Source organism: Salvelinus fontinalis, chromosome 41 (genome assembly GCF_029448725.1).
Source record: "Salvelinus fontinalis isolate EN_2023a chromosome 41, ASM2944872v1, whole genome shotgun sequence".
Classification (NCBI taxonomy): Eukaryota; Metazoa; Chordata; class Actinopteri; order Salmoniformes; family Salmonidae; genus Salvelinus; species Salvelinus fontinalis.
In genome coordinates this window covers 1146854-1164040 of record NC_074705.1, presented here as the reverse complement: position 1 = coordinate 1164040, position 17187 = coordinate 1146854, and the positions used below count along the sequence as shown (strand labels likewise).

The 17187-nt window shown below is 44.8% G+C and overlaps 1 protein-coding gene across 10 annotated transcripts in view; it reads left to right on the top strand.

Annotated features, from left to right (window-relative positions):
* Window positions 1–217: 217 nt before the first annotated feature.
* The window catches only part of LOC129840544 (inositol polyphosphate-4-phosphatase type I A-like), a 53028-nt gene continuing 36058 nt past the window's right edge, over window positions 218–17187 (top strand). For 5 of the 10 annotated variants that reach the window (XM_055908488.1, XM_055908487.1, XM_055908486.1 and 2 more), the window contains exon 1: window positions 219–363. The gene's annotated coding sequence lies outside the window, so the exon portion shown is untranslated. Of the gene's footprint in view, window positions 364–4225; window positions 4504–17187 lie in introns of those variants that run through there. The other 5 variants (XM_055908493.1, XM_055908492.1, XM_055908491.1 and 2 more) reach the window with 3 other exon arrangements.

Sequence of the window (17187 nt, the reverse complement as noted above, 5' to 3'; positions counted from 1 at the left end):
TCTGTAGCCATTGACTTCTGTTTTGAATCTAAATATAGTTCTTCATCATGCCTTTTATTGGTCATTCCAAAAATCTAATTCGATTTTTTCCTAGGACACTGTACAAAGATGCAGCCTATCATGATTTACTGAAAATAGATTTGTCTTCAATAAAGTTGTGTCCTTCTGAATTCTGTGCCTCAGACTCAAGTAGGGGGAGGTTCCTTTGATGAAGTTGCAACGTCACATAATACAATGTAGCGGAGAGGCGAGATCACACTGCGGAGTGCACAGACAGGCTGGAAACAAATGTAACAAGCGAACGTCAACACCAACGGCTGTCTCTTTCCCACCAAATGAATTGTCATCAAACGTCGTAGAAAGGTTTGTGTCTTCATCTTGAAATGCAGTTATCTGGTTAGTTAAAGAGGCAGGAAAAGTCGCCATGAGAACGTTAGCATAATAGCTAATTTGCTCATGAATTGTTTACACCTTGCAAAAAAAGCTTCATCTTCAAAGTTGTATTATTCTCTGTATAGTCAGTTATCACCCATATGCTTTTTATTTATTGCGGTCTACAGCTAGTTATTGCCTGTGATACGTTTAGGTATGAACACCACTTGCAACTTAGGCTAGTCGTCTTATTTTCACGCAATGTTTTCATATGGGAAGAGAGGAGCGAGCAGAGGATGCGTACTCAGCCTCCAATGACCAAGACATTCGGGTCTTTTAATGTCGATGGACATTGTATTCTTTCCTAGGCATCCTATGTATTCTTTCCAGGTATGTCTATGCTATTATGACTTGATCTGCAGTCAGGCTGTGAAATTATATCCGTAGCCCACTGAGTACATGCCTCTTTGTTCGTCCACTTAAACACGCTTGGTCCATGAAAAACCATATTCTAGTATTTTATTGAATAATCTATTACCATGAAATTCTCTCAGTTAACATTCATTATCATCATGACGGGTTCTTGGCGTTGCCAGGACAGCATTGTACAGTCAAATCTATGACGACCGTGTTTTGTGTTGGCTGATCTTGAATGGTGGAGTTAAGGGGGTTCTAGTTACTGGAAGTGGAAGTGGTGGGTTATATAAGCCTGTTGGCAGAGTGGTGGTGCGGTTGACAGCCCTTTCCTACGAGCCTCAGTTCGTTCCACATGGCTAAAATGAAAACAAACGGTGCCATGTGTCAGCTATACAGATGGGTGCATTATTGAATACTCTCAGCATCATCATCCTCACCTCCTCCTGTGCAGTCTTCTACCAACGGTTTAACTGGAACTCTGTTTTCTTGTAAGATTACTATTGAATTTATGTTATACATTTATGTGTGTGTTATCAGTATCAACACAGCCACTGTAATTGTATTGTAAGTCATCCCGTTGTGACACAGGCTGAAGTGGACAGTGAGCGTCCGGAAGAGTTCGTTATGAACCGGTGAAACCTCATCAATGTGATTTATCACCATTCATCCTCAGCAGTGTTATCTCTGACCTGGAACTGAGAGTGTAAATTGTGTATATGCATGGCTCCCTTGTAAAAGAGACCTTGGTCTCAATGGGACTCAGCAACAGGCCTATCTACACAGGCGCCTATCTACACAGGCGCCTATCACAACAGCTTGTTGAAATCCCTGAGAATACCAGGAGGCTGGTGGCACCTTAATTGGGGAGGATGGGCTCATAGTAATGGCTGGAACATGATCAATGGAAGGGTATCAAATTCATCAAACGCATGGTTGCCATGTGTTTGATACCAGTCCATTTACTCCATTTACTCCAGTAGCCTCCTGTGCTGAGAACCCAGTGTCTCTGTCCCATCACATCACTCAACTGTTTGTCTATGTTCAAATTGGCACCGTATACCCTAGTATATTTTGCACAACTCTTGACCAGAGCCCATAGTACACTATATAGGGAATAGGGTGCATTTCGGTTCATTAGGAATTAGGGTGTCGTTTCAGACACAGTCTTTGTACTGCTGGATTAGCTCTGTCTCACATGGACCAAAGTGGAGATAATGTGTTAGTGGTGATATGATAAGAACAACTGATGAACAAGAACTTGACCAAGTGAAAAATGACATCAGTTTGAGAGGCATACTTCAGTGCATGGCCAGAGGTGACGGCCCTTAGCTGCCTTTGCTGTGTGCTAGTTTGCGTACATAATCACATTAGCATGATTTACTAATAATTCATTTTGTAGTGCTATTTATTCCATAACGATTCTCAAAGAGCTTTAAAGAAAGAAAAAAAGACACCAGTCATGAGATGGACAGTCATTAGAGGGTTGGGAAAGTCCATGGCTTGAGTGGTTTATCTTAATTGAAGACTACTACAAATCACTAGAGTAGAGTGAGGTCGTAAAGGCAGACTCAGTCAGTGGTTTCCTGGTAGGAGCCATCAGAGCCAAGGTCAAGGGGAGGGGACATGCTTATTGATTGAGAGGAAGCTTCCGAGTTACGACCAGGCATCCTGAAAGACCAGGAACTGTTTGTGAGACTACTCCCAGTAGGCTTGACTAGGCTATTGCTCACAAGATTCTACAGTGATTTGTAAACAACTACAGTACTACATTGTACTAAGTTGGGCACTGTAGTTTTGCGATTCAATATAGTAGCTAGCTACCTCTCGCTTGCACACATGTGCGCGCATACAGACCCTGAGACCACTGTGTATGTACTGTATGTATGGGGGAGTGCTGTGACTCAGCGATGGGATTTTTCTCCCACTGGGCTCAGAGGGCAACCAGGAGCCTGTTGATTCATCCTACTCTCTCTCTCTCTCTCAACAAACAACACTCACTGTGTAAACAAGCTCAGAGAAGACACTTAAGATTCATATCAGTATTAAACACAGTGAATCTGACACACACACAGCCAGTTGAATGCTCTGCCTACTCTGTTGCTCTTATAAGCCAATAATAGCTTCCCACATAAACACACGCTCAATCAGGCTCATGCATGTTATGTCATCATACAATGCTCCTGCAACACACTACACTCAACTCCTCTGTGTTCTCATGTCATCATACTCTTTTCCAACACAGACACACACACACATTGACACACCGTTTCTATGGTTGCTATCTTACTAATTACTCTGCTATAATAATCCTGTATTGTTTTTTCTCAGGAGCCTTTGTCATAAAAGTCTGATAGTAAAACTCTCCATTCTCTTTCATTAATTTACTTATGAGCGACATTGTAAATCCTGCTACTTGGTGGATAGCCGGTGCCTCAGACAGCAATAGCTACTCTGCCTCGCTGCATTGCCTTGCCTGTCTATGCTGTTTTACACTGAAATCCATTAGAACTGAACCAAAGTTGTTGTTTTGGGGATCTGCGCTGACGGGTCCGTAGTCAAGTAGTGGCGGGTGCTACCCCGAGTCCACTGTCTCTGGCTGTGTCTCAAATGACACCCTGTACCCTAAGATGTGCACTACTTTTGACCAGTGTCCATAATGCTCTGGTCAAAAGTAGTGCACTTTATAGGGAATAGGGTGTCATTTGGGACATAAACCTCTGCATTTCCCTCTTATGCAACAGACTGAATTATTGATGATGGCATGCTAAATGGAGACCATAAATCCACATGTGCAGAAAAGTGAAACCTGCCGTTGGTCAGTCGGTCTGGCCCTACACTAAATGATACTAAGGATAGGACCCCTGGAGAGAGGGAGAGCGTGACTGCAAACGTGACACAGTGCAGGGAGCAGGGAAATATTCTCCAGCCACCACAGTTGATTATTTATTGGTCTGGGAATCAACCACATGTGACAGGCCTACATCATACAGCCCTTTCACAGTTTCTCCCTGGAAGTTTCCCAAATCACTGAGGAGGTTCTGGAGCAGGGTTTAGGATGGGAACAGTGACACCTCTCCCCTTCATTCCCTTCCTCGTCTGGACAAAGCCCGTCTGGGTCCTGTCAGCCCAGTTTGTCACGAAGCATCCACAGTCCCATCTCTCCCTGTCCCTTCCTGGCCCTCTCCCTCTCTGTGTATTTCTGCTGGAGAACAGTGTCAGCCAGAGAGAACACAGGACCTTATCAGTCTGCTTCTCTTAGCTACTGCAGGAATAAGGAGGGAGAGAAATGGAGAGGGACAGATGGAGAGAGGGAGGGCGAAGGAGGCAGGTAGAAAGTACGAGAGCAAGCGAGGAAGGGATGAAGAAAGTGGGAGGCAGAGAGAGAAAGAGAGATGGGGAGAGTGTAGGCAGTGATGACGACGCTGCTGCGTGTGGGTTTGTTTACATGCTGCTCTGCTGTGAGGAGACCGCATCCACCGCCGGGCCCTTCACTCGTTACGCAGACTGTCATCTTACCCTATAGACGAGGAACCAAGCTCAGCTGTTAGGAGCAGAGATGTACTAGTCTGTCTGTACAGCTGTAGCATGCAGCCGGATATGGATTAGCCCTTCTACAGGCCTGCACTGTGCTGTGTCACTCGCCACCATGCTGCTTCATTTACTAGCTGCTATGCTAATTTTACTATCTATGCCTGTAGCATTCACTGGATAAAGGTAGGGATTTTTGGGGAGATTTTAAATATAGACTATGTATTGTATCTGATTTATGTGCTGACTGGGCTGGAGACATTTTGCAAAGATTACTACTTAGCATCCCTGCTTATGCTCTGTCTGTAGAATTAGGCACTACTCTAACCCCCTATGGTGGTTTTGGCTGGGGTGATGCACTCAGATGGACCATTGACAGGGCATAAATAATACCCAGAGTCCTCTGCATGCTGTTCTAAACAGCCGCCCTCGTCGGCTGTAATGAGTGAGTCCTCTTCAGACTGCCTATGAGGAGGAATCTTATGGCAGAAACATGCATTTATCATAGTGTGGGTTTATCTATTGATTAAATAGGAAAACAGTTCCTTGCAGCTCTGTGGCAATGTTTATCTAGTCTTTGTTGCCGTGTTCAGTGTTTGTCTGTTAACTCCCACTGGTGAGGTTATGGGCCTAGCTTCTCGGCTACGCCAACATTGGGTTGAATCGGATGGGTTAGCGCTGAACAGTAACAAAAGCCTACACTCACTGGGTCCCCACGACCAGGCTTGAAGAACACTGGTCAATGCCAACGTTCAATAACGTGACTAATGCCAGTGATCTGAAGCCATTTTTAGACTGTCAGTTAAATTGGGGATGTGTTTCTTTCTTACAGTAGACTCAGCGAAATGACGTTGCCACAAGCAGAACCGGAGATATTGAGATGCGTGGATAGGAAAGGGATGTAACACTTCGCTGTCACACACTGTATCTTCGAATGTGCACGAGTTTGCTTCACGCTGTGAACAGTGTGGTAGCCAGGGGACCCAAAACAGTGGAGAAGTTGAGCCTCGCACTTCAACGCTCTAAGTTTTTGCAGAAATGTACCCACTATGCTGTACACTTTCTGCATATACAGTTGCAAGAAAAAGTATGTGAACCCTGTGGAATTACCTGGATTTCTGCATAAATTTGTCTCAAAATTTGATCTGCTCTTCCTCTGTCACAACAATAGACAAACGGTATGCTTAAATTAATAACACACAAATGATTGTATTTTTCTTGTCTATATTGATACATAATTTAAACATTCACTGTGTAGGTTGGGGAAAGTATGTGAACCCCTAGGCTAATGACTTCTCCAAAAGATAATTGGAGTCAGTTAACCAGGAATCCAATCAATGAGACGAGATTGGAGATGTTGGTTAGAGCTGCCCTGCAATATAAAAAAAACTCACAAAATGTGAGTTTGCTACTCACATGAAGCATTGCCTGACATGAACCATGCCTCGAACAAAAGAGATCTCAGAAAACCTAAGATTAAGAATTGTTGACTTGCATAAAGCTGGAAAGGGTTACAAAAGTATCTCCAAAAGCCTGGATGTTCATCAGTCCACTGTAAGACAAATTGTCTATAAATAGATAAAGTTCCGCACTGTTGCTACTCTCCCTAGGAGTGGCCGTCCTGCAAAGATGACTGCAAGAGCACAGCACAGAATGCTCAATGAGGTTAAGAAGAATCCTAGAGTGTCAGCTAAAAACGTACAGAAATCTCTGGAACATGCTAACATCTCTGACGAGTCTAGAATAGGCAAAACACTAAACAAGAATGGGGTTCATGGGAGGACACCACGGCAGAAGCCGCTGCTGTCCAAAAAAAACATTGCTGCATGTCTGAAGTTCACAAAAGAGCACCTGGATGTTCCACAGCTATTCGGTGGATAGATTAAACTACAATTGAGTTGTTTGGAAGGAACATGCAACACCATATGTGTAGAAAGAAAGGTACAGCACACCAACATCAAAACCTCATCCCAACTGTAAAGTATGATGGAGGGAGCATTATGGTTTGGGCTGCTTTTCTGCCTCCGGGCCTGGACAGCTTGCTATCATCAACGGAAAAATTAATTCCCATTTTTGCAGGAGAATGTAAGGCTGTCTGCCAGTTGAAGCTCAACAGAAGTTGGGAGATGCAGCAGGACAACGAAGTAAATCAACAAAAGAACGGCTTGCACAGAAGAAAATACGCCTTCTGGTGAGGCCTAGTCAGAGTCCTGACCTCAACCCAATTGAGATGCTGTGGCATGACCATGAGTGGTTCACACCAGACATCCTCAAGAATATTGCTGAACTGAAACAGTTTTGTAAAGGGGAATGGTCCAAAATTCCTCCTGACCGTTGTGCAGGTCTGATCCGCAACTGGTTGAGGTTATTGCTTCTAAAGGAGGATCAAACAGTTATTAAATCCTAGGGTTCACATACTTTTCCCACCCTGCACTGTGAATGGTAACAATAAAGACATAACATTTTTATAATTGTGTTATTAGATTAAGCAGACTGTGTTTGTCTATTGTTGTGACTTAAATGAAGATCAGATCAAATTGTATGACCAATTTATGCAGAAATCCAGGTAATTCCAAAGGATTCACATACTTTTTCTTGACATTTTGTTACGTTACAGCCTTATTCTAAAATGGATTAACTGACTTTGTACTAGGTTGTACGCACTACCCTTTGTAGCGCAGTACGAACGATCAGATGCCGAGCAGTTTCCATGCCAGGCGGTGATGCAACCGGTCAGGATGTTCTCGATGGTGCAGCTGTAGAACTTTTTGAGGATCTGGGGACCCATGCCAAATATTTTCAGTCTCCTGAGGGGGAAAAGGTGTTGTCATGGTCTTTTCACAACTGTCTTGGTGTGTTTGGACCATAATAGTTCCTTGGTGATGTGGACACCAAGGAACTTGAAACTCTCGACCCGCTCCACTTCAGCCCCTTTGATGTTAATGCGGCCTGTTCGGCCCGCCTTTTCCTGTAGTCCACGACCAGTTCCTTTGTCTAGCTCACATTGAGGGACAGGTTGTTGTTGTTGTCCTAGCAGCACACTGCTAGGTCTCTGACCTCCTCCCTATAGGCTGTCTCATCGTTGTCGATGATCAGGCCTACCACTGTTGTCGTCAGCAAACTTTATGGTGGTGTAGGAGTCATGCTTGGCCACGCAGTCGTGAGTGAACAGGGCATACAAGAAGGGGGCTAAGCACGCACCAATGACGGGCCCCAGTGTTGAGGATCAGCGTGCCAGATGTGTTGTTGCATACCCTTACCACCTGGGGCGGCCCGTCCAGGATCAAGTTGCAGAGGGAGGTGTTTAGTCACAGGGTCCTTAGCTTAGTGATGAGTTTTGTGGGCACTATGGTGTTGAATGCTGAGCTGTAGTCAATGAACAGCATTCTCAGTGGGATGTTTACATACACCTTAGCCAAATGCATTTAAACTCAGTTTTTCATAATTCCTGACATTTAATCCTAGCAAAAATTCCCTGTCTTAGGTCAGTTGGGATCACCACTTTATTTTAAGAATGTGAAATGTCAGAATAATAGTAGAAGGATTTATTTCCGCTTTTATTTCTTCCATCACATTCGCAGTGGGTCAGAAGTTTAGTATTTGGTAGCATTACCTTAAACAATTTAATCTTGGGTCAAATGTTTCGGGTAGCCTTCCACAAGCTTCCCACAATAAGTTGGGTAAATTTTGGCCCATTCCTCCTGGCAGTGCTGGTGTAACTGAGTCAGGTTTGTAGGCCTCCTTGCTCGCACATGCTTTCTCAGTTCTGCCCACAAATGTTCTATAGGATTGAGGTCAGGGCTTTGTGATGGCCACTCCAATACCTTGACTTTGATGTCCTTAAACAATTTTTCCAAAACTTTGAAAGTGTGCTTAGGGTCATTGTCCATTTTGGAAGACCCATTTGCGACCAAGCTTTAACTTCCTGACTGATGTCTTGAGATGTTGCATCAATATATTCACATCATTTTCCTTAATGATGCCATATATTTTGAAGTGCACCAGTCCGTTCTGCAGCAAAGCATGATGCTGCCACCCCCGTGCTTCACGGTTTGGATGGTGTTCTTTGGCTTGCAAGCCTCCCCCTTTTTCCTCTGAACATAACGATGGTCATTATGGCCAAACAGTTCTATTTTTGTTTCATCAGACCAGAGGACATGTGTTGCTCTCCTCACTGGTTATGTCATCTTGATAGTTAATCAATCAGCCTGCTAGCTGTTCGTGGCTCCACATGGTTGCAGACAGTGCTGACTCTCTCACAGGTATACTAATGATGCTACTGCATATTGTAGGCCTATATCATCACATGTACTAGATTGATTTGTCAAAGCACAGTAGCTGCTTTCACGGCATTGTCTCTACACTTTGAAGGTCTGTACCAAAGTAATGGCGTCTGTCAGCAGTTATTTTGAAATGTTACTCCTGTGTTTTAGGCTTGATGCACTATTAGTTACATGTATAGAATTAGTCCCGTGGACCGTGATTTAGTTTTCCCCTTGGGCTGGACTGTGTGTGAGTTTATGAGAGAGAGCGACACACACACACACACACACACACACACACACACACGGAAGAAGGAACAGATTATTCAGATTAGAGCATGAATCATTTCTTTAGAAGTTCAGAGCAGCTGTAACCCTTTCAGGTGAAAATTAGCCTCCCATCCCCCTACATGTTTTAACTGACACACACACATATACACACTCACACATGCATATACACACACCAGGGCTAACCCCAATTAGTTGATTGTTTGGTCGTTAGGCAGTTGGTCGACCGAGATTGTTTTAGTCGAGCAGGCCTAATTGAGCTCCGTACCTCCCAAATGTTTTAACAATGCGGGGGGGGGGGGGGGGGGGGGCTCTGTATAGCTCCGCATTGGCATGATTGGTTGACAGTAGGTGGGGGCGGTACATCCTGTAGAAAACAAACTCACTTTCTTGACAACAGCTCTGCACTGCTCCCCGAAGCGCAAGAAGTATGAATGCCCTAACTTCTGCTGAGGCCATATCACCGTAAATGCTGCACGGCCAATGCAGACGTGGGATTTACCATGTGCCCAGATGCACAATGCACTTCTCTCTCCAGAATGTGCTATCTCCTGCCAATTTATGCACATTCATGTTTCATAACTTCATTGTGTGAATTGTTTGCGTTTTGTTATATGTAAGGGGGAATTGATATACACTATCACCAGTAGGACATTTACCGTTAATTTCTATCATTTCTAATCTACAATGTTGTTACTTTGTTTATGGTAATTTATGTTCATGAATTCAATATTATGCCAGTCTTCCTGTTATCATTGTCTGAGTGGACACATTGTTTGCAGAGTGCACAATTTATGCTACACTTAAGAGTTTTGTCAATTTAGTCATTGTCTGTTGTTTAGAGTGCTCCTGTCAATGTTGAGTAATGACACATACGAGTAGGCCTATATGCTACCTGGCCTGCGCCCAAATGTGGGAATATGAATGTGCCCAATTGGGGATCTGATTGTATTTCTGATTGGCTTAACGCACCACCACTAATGAGCTGTGGAGCTTCTCAACGTAATGTTCACTTCACCTAAAACAGTAAGCAAACAAAGTCTCTTTTTACATCCAATGAGAATTACAATCGTTCCTCAATGTAATTGAATAATCTTTTCCATCTCTCCCTTTCAGTAACCGCTCAGCGTGAAAGGGCAAAATGTCATGCTCTGATCCAGTGGGAACGTCATGAAATAGACCTCCTGATTACTTCTTATCAGTGCATGACTTGGACTGAAATGCGTTCAGTTACTCATTTTGGGTTCTGGTACTGTTCATATTTAGGTGCAGGAGCTCCACAATACTTTAGAGCTAATATTCTGTAAGAGGAACAGGAGCTCAAGCAGTAGAACATTTGAGGTGCCGGTACTCAGCTTCGGTGAGCTTTTGCTGAAGTCCTGCTTCTTATCCCTTGCACAAGTCGCCTACAGCTGTGTGTGTCCCGAGCTCACTGGTTGGGGAAACTCTGACGGCACAGAATATTACATACAATCTTTCTAGCAGCGCAAGCTTCGGACTAGACCCAAGTTACTAGTTGATACAATGTTTCAAGTTCGTTGCAGACGTTGTAACCAATGTGATTTCTAGGATATTTTATTTTTATACGGATGTTTTCTACCTGCAGGCTGCAATGTTTTTATTTGTTGGCTTTATGTAGGCTATTTTTATCCGGATGGCAATTAGAAGTAACTTTTTAGGCTTTTCATTTAGATTTGCATAGAAATTTGATTAACCACATGACAATGATTTTGAATTATTGTTATTCAATTGGTTGAAAGAACACGACTTTCGGTCGACCAAGATTATTTTTCTTTTTCGGGGACACCCCTAACACACACCGTGACAAAACAAAACACACACACACACTGTGTGTGTGGAGAGGCTGGTCTGGTGGCTCCAGTCCATTGATCAGTGTCTGACTGATTATGCAGGGACCATCTGGACTGAGATATGCAGAACTGCTTCTGAAATAGGAAGCAGACACAGCACTGCCTCAGTAGAGCTTCAAACTAACACACACACACACATACACACACACTGGCAGACACACACATACCTTCAAAAAGTGAGTTCTCACTTTGAAGAGTGGTGTGTGGGGCCAGGCCATGTCAGAGATAGAATATCAGATGTGAAGGTTAAATTGTGAAAATGTCTCCTTTTCTGGTTGCCATCATGTGTTGTTGCATGCCTCACTACCTCTGACTGTGACTTGGCAGTCCTGTAGCCTCAATGCACAGATACAGATCATAGCTACTCTGCTATATACTGCTAGGGGAAGTGGAGCCAATACTGAAATATCCTTCCTTTTAGTTTTTCTGACATGTCTCCTCTGGTCAGATCCAGTCTGTTGCTCCTCTCTGACTGGACCAGTTGGCCTCCCCTCCCTCTGGGAAAGGAAAGGGGATACCTAGTCAGTTGCACAACTCAATGCATTCCACCCAAATGTTAATTACACATTTAATCCAACCTCTGACTCAGAGGTGGGGGGGCTGCCTTAATCGAGTTGCCCGGGGAGCAGTTGTTGTTTAACTGCCTTGCTCGAGGGCAGAACAGAATTTTTTCCCGTCTTTGCCAGCTCAGGGACTCAAACCAGCAACCTTTCAGTTACAGGCCCAATGCTCTTAACCACAAGGCTTCCTGCCACTCTGCCTTCACCACTGACAGTAAGTACACCTGCACACATCTCAGGCACTTTGTTATGGTGTATATGAGGATCCTGAGAGAAGGCTGGTGACTTGAGCGCGAGAGATGGAGAGAGGGGGGGGGGGGGGGCAGGTACACCCTGAGCTGTTGAACAGTCCCCTCACGTCAGTCCCTCCCTCTCCCTGACATGAACAAGGCCTTGATTTGTAAGTAAGGCAGACAGAGCCTACTATAGGAACTAGGCAGCTAGTCTGTAGGGCTGCTCTCACTACTGTAGGAACTAGGCAGCTAGTCTGGAGGGCTGCTCTCACTACTGTTGGAACTAGGCAGCTAGTCTGGAGGGCTGATCTCACTACTATAGGAACTAGGCAGCTAGTCTGGAGGGCTGCTCTCACTACTGTAGGAACTAGGCAGCTAGTCTGGAGGGCTGCTCTCACTACTGTATGAACTAGGCAGCTAGTCTGGAGGGCTGCTCTCACTACTGTTGGAACTAGGCAGCTAGTCTGGAGGGCTGCTCTCACTACTGTAGGAACTAGGCAGCTAGTCTGGAGGGCTGCTCTCACTACTGTTGGAACTAGGCAGCTAGTCTGGAGGGCTGCTCTCACTACTGTAGGAACTAGGCAGCTAGTCTGGAGGGCTGCTCTCACTACTGTTGGAACTAGGCAGCTAGTCTGGAGGGCTGCTCTCACTACTGTTGGAACTAGGCAGCTAGTCTGGAGGGCTGCTCTCACTACTGTTGGAACTAGGCAGCTAGTCTGGAGGGCTGCTCTCACTACTGTAGGAACTAGGCAGCTAGTCTGGAGGGCTGCTCTCACTACTGTTGGAACTAGGCAGCTAGTCTGGAGGGCTGCTCTCACTACTGTTGGAACTAGGCAGCTAGTCTGGAGGGCTGCTCTCACTACTGTTGGAACTAGGCAGCTAGTCTGGAGGGCTGCTCTCACTACTGTAGGAACTAGGCAGCTAGTCTGGAGGGCTGCTCTCACTACTGTAGGAACTAGGCAGCTAGTCTGGAGGGCTGCTCTCACTACTGTAGGAACTAGGCAGCTAGTCTGGAGTAGAGGTCAACAGACTATGATTTTTCAACTCCGATACCGATTATTGGAGGACCAAAAAAAGGCCATGCCGATTTTTTAAATAAATAATGATATATATATTTATAATTACAACTACTGAATGAACACATTTATTTTAACTTAATATATAAATTTAACTTAGTCTCAAATAAATAATGAAACGTGTTCAATTTGGTTTAAATAATGCAAAAACACAGTTTTGAAGAAGGAAGTACAAGTGCAATATGTGCCATGTAAAAAAGCTAACGTTTAAGTTCCTTGCTCAGAACATGAGAAAGCTGGTGGTTCCTTTAAACATGAGTCTCAATATTGCCAGGTAAGAAGATGTAGGAATTATAGGACTATTTCTCTCAATACCATTTGTATTTCATGTACCTTTTGACTATTGGATATTCTTATAGGTACTATAGTATTGCCAGCCTAATCTCGGGAGTTGATAGACTTGAAGTCATAAACAGCTCAATTCTTGAAGCACAGCGAAGAGCTGCTGGCAAATGCAGGAAAGTGCTGTTTGAATGAATGCTTACGAGCCTGCTGCTGCCTACCACCGCTCAGTCAGACTGCTATATTGAACCATAGACTTAATTATAATAAAATAAATACACAGAAATACGAGCCTTAGTTTCCGGATTTGACCATATTAATGACCTATTATTTTGAAAACAAAATGTTTATGCTTTCAGTGAAATACGGAACCGTTTTCGTATTTTATCTAACGGGTGGCATCCTTAAGTCAAAATATTGCTGCTACATTGCACAACCTTCAATGTTATGTCAAAATTATGTAAAAATCTGGCAAATTAATTACGGTGTTTTCTAGGAAGAAATGGTCTTCACACAGTTCGCAACGAGCCAGGCGGCCCAAACTGCTGCATATACCCTGACTCTGCTTGCACAGAACGCAAGAGAAGTGACACAATTTCCCTAGTTAAAATAAATGAATGTTAGCAGGCAATATTAACTGAATATGCAGGTTTAAAAATATATACTTGTGTATTGATTTTAAGAAAGGCATTGATGTTTATGGTTAGGTACACTGGTGCAGCGACAGTGCTTTTTTAGTGAATGCGCTTGTTAAATCATCACCCGTTTGTCGAAGTAGGCTGTGATTCAATGATAAATGAACAGACACCGCCTCAATTATATTCAACGCAGGACAAGCTGATAAACTAGTAATATCATCAACCATGTGTAGTTAACTAGTGATTATGTTAAGATTGATTGTTTTTTATAAGATACGTTTAATGCTAGCTAGCAACTTACCTTGGCTCCTTGCTGCACTCGCGTAACAGGTAGTCAGCCTGCCACACAGACTCCTCGTGGAGTGCAATGTAATCGGCGTCCAAAAATACAGATTACCGATTGTTATGAAAACTTGAAATTGGCCCTAATTAATCGGCCATTCCAATTAATCGGTCGACCTCTAGTCTGGAGGGCAACATTAACTACTCTACATCATACAAATTAAGGTGAAGAATATGTAAGACTTTCTGCACCTACCAATTCATCCTAATATTTATTCGGGAAATGAAAATGGCAGGGAAGTCTAAGATTTTGGAGATATTATTTTGATAGAGATTGTCTATTACATTTTATGATGAATCCAGTGTTATTTGACCCTGATACAGGGCTTACTCACAGCACCTCATTTAGACAGATAAAATAAGCATGTGAATGTACTCTGTTTGCTCTCCAGCATTGTTTACCTTCTCCATAGTCATTATGACACAGATACTGGTGTGGTGCAGAGTAGTAGTCTGTTCAGACAAGGCTGGGGCTATAAAAATAACTAATGTGGGCTGGTAGTGCAGGAGGACGACAGTAAGATGGAAACTAGTGACATGGAGGGAGAGCTGATATCCTGTCTTCTGTATAGGTGTGTTTGATAAGGCAGAGATGGGAAGTCAAGATCTGAGGAAACTCTGAGACTATGCTTTTAGCTCGTCGTCGTTTGTGTGCGTGTGTGATGCCTGGCCTGGACAGTCAGCACCTTGGCAGTCAGTCAACACAGAAACATTTTTTTGCCTTTTAAGGGCAACAGGACCGAGCTCTCCTCCACACTGCCCTTCTCAGGCTTGGAGACAGTCTGAGACTGAGAGCAGAGAAACCCTTGAAACAAACATGTCATCTTTCCAGATGTGGTTGGATAAGACCCCTCCTTGTGATAGTGTCAATCCCACTCAGGAGCTCTGGAGGGAGGGTCCTGAAACCAGCACAGAGTTGGAAGAAACACGGAGCCTTGAGGTGCTTTCACAACCAAGGCAAGCTGAGGTTTTAGATTCAAGACAAATTAAAGAATGATCTTGTCGCTTGGCTGGTAATCCTGATGGAGTCACTGAGTCACTCGGCTGAATTAGACTCATTAACGGTGGAATTAGTAGGAGTGTAGTCTGCTGGGAAGGAGAGGGAGTAAACAGGGAGAGAAAGGAGAAATCGGATTTCAGGCAGTACCGTGGACGCCTCACAGGGTCCTCAATGTCACAAACGCGCTCACTCACCCGGTTCCTTCATAGAGAGCTTGCCAGTTGCGTGCAGCATTAGACTTAACATAACAGCAGAAGTGAAATCCACTAAACCCTGCCAGTCAGATCGGATGCCAGTAAGACTAGCTGTCACCATTGGTGTCACTCCCCCCATTTTTAAGGTAAATCAGGTAGAAACATATGCTTCGCATTGTAATTCCTTAGCTTCTCTGGTGAGGACAATGTCACAAGTGTCAATGTCTCTGTTTATCTGGTTAACCTACAGTACCAGGTGCCCAGGGTAAAACAAAGACACTGAGAATTCATCAAACCCGTATTCGCAAACCCTAGAAACCGGTTTGAACCGAGTCTGGTCCCGACCAGTCTGTGCGGTATTCTCCAGTTGTTACTGGGTGTGAGAAACTACGTCAGAAACCCAGCAAGGATTTGTTAACCTAGCCGTGGAAGCTCCAAAAGCCCATGAGTTACTAATAACCAGGGTCTCCTCACTCTGGTGCTATAAATCAAATGTTATTTGTCACATGCTTCATAAACAACAGGTGTAGACTAACAGTGAAATGCTTACTTACCGGCCCTTCCCAACAATGCAGAGAGAAAAATATAGAAAAAATGTGTAAAACAAGGAATAAACAATGCGTAACAATAACATGACTATATACACAGGATACCAGTACCGAGTCGATGTGCAAGCTATATACACAGGATACCAGTACCGAGTCGATGTGCAGGCTATATACACGGGGTACCAGTACCGAGTCGATGTGCAGGCTATATACACGGGATACCAGTACCGAGTCGATGTGCAGGCTATATACACGGGGTACCAGTACCGAGTCGATGTGCAGGCTATATACACGGGGTACCAGTACCGAGTCGATGTGCAGGCTATATACACGGGATACCAGTACCGAGTCGATGTGCAGGCTATATACACGGGGTACCAGTACCGAGTCGATGTGCAGGCTATATACACGGGGTACCAGTACCGAGTCGATGTGCAGGCTATATACACGGGGTACCAGTACCGAGTCGATGTGCAGGCTATATACACGGGGTACCAGTACCGAGTCGATGTGCAGGCTATATACACGGGGTACCAGTACCGAGTCGATGTGCAGGCTATATACACGGGATACCAGTACCGAGTCGATGTGCAGGCTATATACACGGGGTACCAGTACCGAGTCGATGTGCAGGCTATATACACGGGGTACCAGTACCGAGTCGATGTGCAGGCTATATACACGGGGTACCAGTACCGAGTCGATGTGCAGGCTATATACACGGGGTACCAGTACCGAGTCGATGTGCAGGCTATATACACGGGGTACCAGTACCGAGTCGATGTGCAGGCTATATACACGGGGTACCAGTACCGAGTCGATGTGCAGGCTATATACACGGGGTACCAGTACCGAGTCGATGTGCAGGCTATATACACGGGGTACCAGTACCGAGTCGATGTGCAGGCTATATACACGGGGTACCAGTACCGAGTCGATGTGCAGGCTATATACACGGGGTACCAGTACCGAGTCGATGTGCAGGCTATATACACGGGGTACCAGTACCGAGTCGATGTGCAGGCTATATACACGGGGTACCAGTACCGAGTCGATGTGCAGGCTATATACACGGGGTACCAGTACCGAGTCGATGTGCAGGCTATATACACGGGGTACCAGTACCGAGTCGATGTGCAGGCTATATACACGGGGTACCAGTACCGAGTCGATGTGCAGGCTATATACACGGGGTACCGAGTCGATGTGCAGGCTATATACACGGGGTACCGAGTCGATGTGCAGGCTATATACACGGGGTACCGAGTCGATGTGCAGGCTATATACACGGGGTACCGAGTCGATGTGCAGGCTATATACACGGGGTACCGAGTCGATGTGCAGGCTATATACACGGGGTACCGAGTCGATGTGCAGGCTATATACACGGGGTACCGAGTCGATGTGCAGGCTATATACACGGGGTACCGAGTCGATGTGCAGGCTGTATACACGGGGTACCGAGTCGATGTGCAGGCTGTATACACGGGGTACCGAGTCGATGTGCAGGCTGTATACACGGGGTACCGAGTCGATGTGCAGGCTGTATACACGGGGTACCGAGTCGATGTGCAGG